This window comes from Pelmatolapia mariae, linkage group LG7 (genome assembly GCF_036321145.2).
Source record: "Pelmatolapia mariae isolate MD_Pm_ZW linkage group LG7, Pm_UMD_F_2, whole genome shotgun sequence".
Lineage (NCBI taxonomy): Eukaryota > Metazoa > Chordata > Actinopteri > Cichliformes > Cichlidae > Pelmatolapia > Pelmatolapia mariae.
In genome coordinates, this window is record NC_086233.1 from 47,312,597 (window position 1) to 47,320,298 (window position 7,702).

The following is a 7,702-nucleotide window of genomic DNA, read 5'->3' on the forward strand; positions in this document are numbered from 1 at the left end:
GGTCACATGAGCACTCCCACAAAGCTAAAATGGGAACTGCCATTCATGGTCAAAGCTAATAAATTACAGAAATAATTCAAATCCATCTCTAATCTGGAATAATAATAAAAGAAAAGCCAGCAATGTGTGTCATAATGTACTATCAGCCACGCCAAATATAGCTTACTAACCAGTGGTAACACAGAGTTCAAGGAAAATCTGGGGATAGAAAAAGTCTTACAAACGCTCAGCTTGCTGTGTTTATGAGAACCTTTCCTGAAACCCTGTCAAAATACCACCTGTAGTTCCAAAACCAGCCTAGAGCTATCGAAAATAAATTGCTGTTTTTCTTTGGACAATGTAAAAGACCACAGCTGTACAGATACTCAAAATGCAATCATATCTGGGTTAGTAGTTAAATTCCTGCATATTTTCCAACTTACACTGCTTGTTGGCTTTTTAGCAGCGAAAAGTAGAAAAATGTTTGTGGAAAAAAAATTCAAAGTTGGAAAGGTGTGAGAAGTTAGGTGTCTTTAACAGCGTAACATTTAGAAGCTAAATTAGAAGCCTAAAATAGTTTATCTTCACAAGACATGACAACTATTGCAAGATGTTGTCTTATGATATTCCTGATGAATCAATGTCATTAGTCAGTATTTACTTCTACTTTTGCCATACTTGCAGACTTGTTGGCTTCTGTGGGAGACCTGGGTAAAAATAGAGCTTTTATTTATGTATTTCCTGCCAGAGTCTTTATGAGCGTAACCAAAACGCTGTTTGTTTACTCACTGCTGATTTGTTTCCTCTTGATATGCACAATGTAAATGCTCAGGATGGGGATCAATGGTACTTGGCCACCTGAGGGCAATAACTCTAGAGCGAGTGGAAAACGTACGGACTGAATAATTTTGTGGCAAAATCAGACCCAACGGAGGATTGTTAATTATGTAAACGCTGTATATTCACTGACAGACACATGTTGAGCTGGAGTTTTGTAGCACAACTCAAAGATTTGGGAACTAGAGCTCTTACATAGCAGAAAAACAGAACAGAAACTGATTGCTTAGAAAAAAAAAAGATTCTGTCTTGGACTTTGGTGCCAGTCCTGCAACATTTGTACAAAAAAGAAAGGCTCAAAACATTAGAGCAGATAGCAGTTCCCATTTGTCATAACCTTGTAAATTAAGACAGCCAGCATAACAGCGACCTGAGCCCCACCACTCTCAAATGTTATCAAGGTCTCAACAGAAGCTCGGCCTTGTGATCTTTTTCACTTCCCTGTTTGCAGGTACATTGACCCTGCCCTGACCTCGTAGACGTTTGAGTAACCTTAGTTTACTTGTCGAGTCAATAGGGCAAAAGGAACAGATGGGTCAAAGGTCAACCTGTACATTTCATGCTCTAATTTCGCCTTTACAGCAGAAGCCTCCAGGCCTGAAAAATGAAGCCAGTGAGGAAGTGACACAAACTGCAGTTTCTGTATTGGCCACACGAGGCTGGCCCTTAAAGTCAGTCCTTCCACCTTAAGCTGTCCAACACTACAACAGAGAAACACCAGAGGAAGAGCAAAAAAAAGTGGGTTGGATTTCTAATGCTTATTTTCATGTTCATGGCAATTTTACAGGCACATTTTATTTTGTTCATTTATTCTTCATACAAAACAATCAGTGTCAGAGCACTTAGCTTCTTGTTAAATACAAACAGTATAAGCTGCTTTTGGCTGCTCCCTTATTAGCTACTGAGGGGTTCCTATAGCAAGTATAGCATGTTTTGATTTGGAAGGGTTTTTTTTTGTTTTGTTTTTTTAAATCCAGAAAGCCTTCTGACACAACTTCAAATGGGATTTCTGTCTCTAGATGGAATTGAACCAGTGGCCTTTCACTGACCAAGTAACTATGTAAAACTACAGTGTGGAGCTACTGCCAAACAATAGATTTAAACAGTCTGTTCTCTTTGGCCATGTCCCTTTTGAATACTTAGGTATAAACTATATCAGGACTTCCTCTTTGATTTTATATCACATCCTGCTTATTGTTGGATGGACTAAACCACACAGATAGGTGCTTGGATGGATGCAAAGTCCTTGTATAACTCTTTATTTATTTATTTATTTATTTTTAGAATAATCTACAATGAAACTAGGATAAACACTTGTCAACCTAAACCCTTTTAGTTCAGTTTACTGCCTCCAAGGAATTAGAGTAGGAGGGGGGAAATCAAGAAAAGCGCAGCTGAAAGATAACATGACATATGAAGCACATTTGAGCAGCTCTCTATGGACATAACCACCTCACAGCCTCTGGCTTTGGCTTGCCCCGGACACTTCCTGTTGGGCCACTCCTCTCCTTTAGTTGTGGGGGATGCTGGGAGTCAGTGGAGTCTAGCAGATCTGTACTTAGCGCTAGGTGGCTTTGCTTAGTGTGACTGTGGTAGAGCTTAGACAAGAAGAAGTGAGTTTGATGTTATCAAAGGAACTGGTTGGTTGTGGTTAAGGTGGGTGTCTGGAACCAGGCGGCAGCCGACCATCTTAATGACCTTCTGTCATCTGGTAATTGTTGCTTTGGCTTCTGATCAAGACTTTGTGCATTCCAGGATCCAGCAGTCATGATCAAAGTTGTTCTTAACCTAGAAATAACTTAATCCTCTCCGTAATAAAGAAGGCCTGATGAAAAAAGGTTGCTGGGTTTCACTTTTGATTGAAGTGAAGCTTTCAAAGCTGGGCCTTCTTTACTTTCTTTAGTGATACTCTGTTTAGTGCCTTGTGTTGGACATAAAGTCAGAATTGAGGATTAACTGGCCTGGACAGATCAGCAGTGGAACGCTACCTGGATCTGAGCCCTGCTGGCTCTATCCACTTGTCACTCATGTCCTAAGGACCAATTTTTGATACTCTGGTCAGCAAAAGGACTTATCAGCTTCACACAGAATCCCTCTCATTGATTAGATGAATGAATTTATTCTTCAAGTCACCAGAGAAATGGCTGGACACATCCTATAAGCCACATTACAGATCAGTGGAATCCCTCAACTTTATTGGTCCTTGTTCCGTTCGCGCATTCCACTGATTGTTGGAGGTATGGTAACGAGTTTTCTTTATGAAAAAAGTTATGTTTTGGATGTTTTTAAAGAACCCTGACCATAATGCTCCATGGTCCGTACCTTTAAGAAATCACAGCTGTTTGGTTTTGTGAATATCCTGCCGAGTTGCAAAACTGTTTGACAAAATCTGTTCCTCAACAGACAAGTCAGGCAAACACCTGCAAAACTATTCAAAACTGTCTTTGTAGTCCTGCAACATCATTGCATCATTATGGTTCAAGCAATTAATCATACCTATATTTGCACTCTTGAAATAGATGACTAATATCTGCAGGAAGAAGGATTGCTTTCTATAATAGTTTGCAGGCCAAAAAGGTGTAATTACCACACCTGGAGCAGTTTCTTCATCTCTATGTGATATTAAGCAGAATGTATAAAATAAAAACAGATGATTTTTCAGGGTCTTCTGTGGTTTTTCATTTTTATCTTCATTTCACGTTAATGCTGTAAAGTGTGGAATACTAAATTTCACACTATTTTTCCTACTTGACTTTGGTTTAATGCAATCCAGACTTGTTCTCTCTCATGTTTATTGCAATGTTTTGTCGTGTCCTTGTCAAAGCAACACTGAAGGTAAAATTTTCCGATAGAGCTAATTACTGGACAACAGAAGTGGACTGGCATGTTTTGGTCATATTTCATATTTTTGTTATTTTTTTAATAGAACATGAAATACACAAGTAGCCCAAAACCTTGAAAAAATACCAATCTTTCAAATGTAATTGAAAATATGGGGTTACACTGCATCATGAAACAGAAGTGGATCTCCACCAAGGAGGTAGTGTTTGCGTGCAGTGTGTAATTAGTTCTGCTTTTCAAGCACGATAGTTTGGAAAGTTTTGCATGAATTCTAATAAAACCTTGAAGGGATGAAGTGGGGCCATGTTAACAAACCGCTAAAATGTGACTTAAGGCCAAAGTGATAGTAAATAGAGCTATTTAAAACTATGTTTCTTACTGCCAGTGTTCATATTGACAATATATAGGCATATAGTGAATGACATATGGTGATATACAGGGATACTAAATATCACAATACTTTAGAGCTCTGACAGCTCTGACCTCGTTTTCAAAATCAAATAAGGCCAAACTTTCATGAAAATATATTTTACTTGTAGAAGTATGTTTCAGATTTTACCATCTTTAATTGTTTTGGCAACATTTAAGAATGAAACTCATATATTACAAATTATATATTACTCACGATATAGTTTGCATCCAAATCACATTTGACAATTTCATCTCACTTTTATGTTTCAGATCCACCTTTTTTTCAAGTTGACACCAAGTTATTTAAAAATTAATGCCTGGTCCTACATAATGTTTGTGTAATCAAAGTAAACATCTGTCACGCTACCCTTATCTGATTTTTAATGAACAACTAACTTCTTAAAGTACATAAAAATAACAAAGATATACCTCTAGTAAAGATAGTTAAGAGTAATAATCAATAATGTAGAAAATTATTTAATTCTACAAATAAAACCACACACATGTGAAAAATGTATAAATTACTGACATAAAAACACAAAAGGGACATAAACACTACCCAGTCATACTTTGCTGTGCCAAGAGAGGAGCTCTTCTTTCATTGTGTTTGCCTTCGAGCACTGATGGTCCATTTATGGCCTACAGTTTAGTCCTGGTCACATGAGCCTGCTGTCACAACCATCATCACTCCAGAACAAAAGGTGTAAACAGCAAGCTCCTTGGTATATTTCTGTGTTTGAGCTCTTATGATTTATTATCCAGTTGCCCTCAAATATGTTCCAACTTGGCAGCGGCTTCTGCCGAGGATTAGCAGCAGCTGTGGCTAACAGGCAATTGAATATTTATATACTGCTGAGCAGTGGCAAACAAAACTCCCTTTGAGAGTCAGCAGCTTGAGCTGTGAAATCGCTCTATTTATGCGGTTGTTTACATAACTCTGACAATATTTTCACGGAGAATTAATGCAAATGCTATCTCAATCATGACTTAGCTCGGTGGTTAAGTGGTGACAAAATGCATATGTGTAAAGTGCAGAGAGACAAGTCAGCCTGTTCTTTTTGCATAAAAGGCTTTGATGGGGGTGGTCACCCTCTGGCCAACATGGCCTTTTGTACTAGCTACAGCCAGTGAGAGAAGCAAAGGCTGCATGTTTGCGATCAACTGACCAGCTTTGGAGCAACATAGCTGGGATCTTGCTCTTGTCCCTAACCTGAAGGTTTGCATATTAAACTTTGTTTGGCTAATCCTTATGCCACAGAGAATAGCGGAGGATTAAGACTTTAACCCCTTCAGAGAGCGAGAGCAGAAAGAGCCCTTGGCCAGCGTCTCTCTCTGCTGGAGCACCTCTCTGACTCGTTGTCCCGTCACGAAGGCCAGCTGTCAGTGTCCTTGAGATGATGAGATGAATGAGGAGCCCTTGAGCAGTGCGTCTGCTCCCTCTGTTTACTGAGGGGCCTCTTGCTGTGTAAATCACAACTTCAGAGCATAGCCCGGCTTTACGCCTTTATCGATTTTATACATCAATGAATGAGTTTAAAACTACAAGGTTGAATAATTTATTAGATTACTGGCATGCTGTCCCATTATCCATGGCTATTAGAAATTATTCTAAAATTTTATTAATTGGCAATAACAAATGCATTTTGAGAGAAATCATTTTAATTGCATTTTTGTTAAAATAATTTTTAAAAAGGATGAAAAAGTGCAAGATGCAATATTCATGCATAAAATATTAGGAAACTACTTAGTGATAACATATTCTTTACGATGTCTGCTCTTGCAATAAAATAACATCATCGAAAAACTTAAGTGGGGATTACACTTTCCACTGATGAGTCTGCTATGGTCCACTTGGATCCCAGTAATGTAAACTTCCAAGACTCTGAACAGACCTCCACATGCCTGTCTGCTTTTGGTGGCTCGTGGGCTTCTCCAGAGAAGGTTTTCATTACAATACACCAACAACACATGCACCCAGGTGGTGAACGTCATACAGTAAGTATGTATAAAATCTACCAAGTAAGTATAAAGTCTAGGTTAGACTCAGTTGCAGACAAGGACAGTTTCGCAAACACAGACAGTGCAGGCAGTCTTTCTTGGTACTTGGTACATTTTGTACATTTTTATTAGCATTTAAAGTCTTAATTACAAACCTTATAACTGTCTGTGACTCTGTGTTTTGATACCTTGCTGCTGTTCTCGGTACATTAACGTGTCCACGCCCTGCATCTATGTGAGTGTGGCTATGTTCTTATATGGTGACAAAGGCAAATGTAGCCTATAGTGTACAGATTTTTGAGAGGTTGATAAGAAAGTGGAGATTGGCAAGCTGGTCCAGGAACACAAGCTCAAGTTTCCAGAAAAAAAAACCCTAATTAAAAAAGTGTTTACAAAATAATGCAAAAAAGGATAAGATGGGCTTGAAATGGACATACAGTATTTTTAAAAAAGCACTTTACAATTATTAACTTTAAAACTGAGCTTTATGGACATCAAGTGATCACAGAAAGGTAGAGGTGCCCGGGATGAATTCACATGGATTCACCTGCATTGTTTATTCGGGACTGGGGAAGAGCTCTCAGGGAGTGTGCACTTTCAGGTTGGATGTAGGTGGTCTGGCCCTCACACCTGCTGCCGCATCCCGAGCCTGTTAGCTGCACATCTGCAAAGTCACTCACTTAACACCCTGTCTTAATGGCATTTCTGCGTCACAGATATTCACCTCTTGGCTTACATGATGTGGACCCTGCAGGAGTTTCACTGAGTGATCAGCAATGAAAACATGCTCACTGATAAGGGTGCTGGGTCACGAAACTGAATCCTCCCAGTCAGCTGCCTCAACTTCAGACCAATCAGTGAACCAATGGAGCAAATGTGTAATGTTTCACTTCACTGCTTTGCAATTGGTGGTCTCCCCTTCCCTGTATCTCCTCCTCATCTTGCTTGTTTTCTCACCGTTCCACATCCAGTGTGCCACCTGAGCCCCCCCGCATGAGCCTGCCTGTTCACATCTCTCATTGTGACTTAGAGTTCAAGGTACGGCCAAGGAAATACCACCAACAGAGAAGCCTGAGCATTTCTGACAAACAAATGTCGTGAGCAATTCTTCAAGACCCTCACAGTCACCCTACAATCTTTTGAGACATAAAAACAGCCATAGAAAGCAAGAGCTAGAGACAACAGCGAAGTGTCTGGGAGGTGGTTGCTCATGTGGGGAGGGGGGTGCATTTTACAAAGTTGACTCAGCTCTTGCTAAGTGGAATGACTGATGGAGAAAGGGAGGATGGGTGGTGGATGCGTGCAAGAACAGCTGTTTTCTTGCTGGTTTTACCGCAAAGGTCTGAGAACCCTGTGGATGATCCTTACCCAACCTGCTGTCACAACTGACTTCCAGGTGTCCAGATGTCCAGATGTTGATTCACCGTCATCTTGAAGTCTCACAAAGACTGGCATCACCCTCTAATCACAGCAGTTTTGTGAATCAGCAACTGTTGCCTGTGGGCCAAAGCAAGCTGATCCTGCTTGTAATAAAGGCATCTGAGCACCAGCAGAAGTTGTCATTTAACTTTTAATTTTAATCAGAGCAAAAGTTCAAGGAGTTCAAGTTCAGTGAAGACATGTAAGTTTTCTTCCA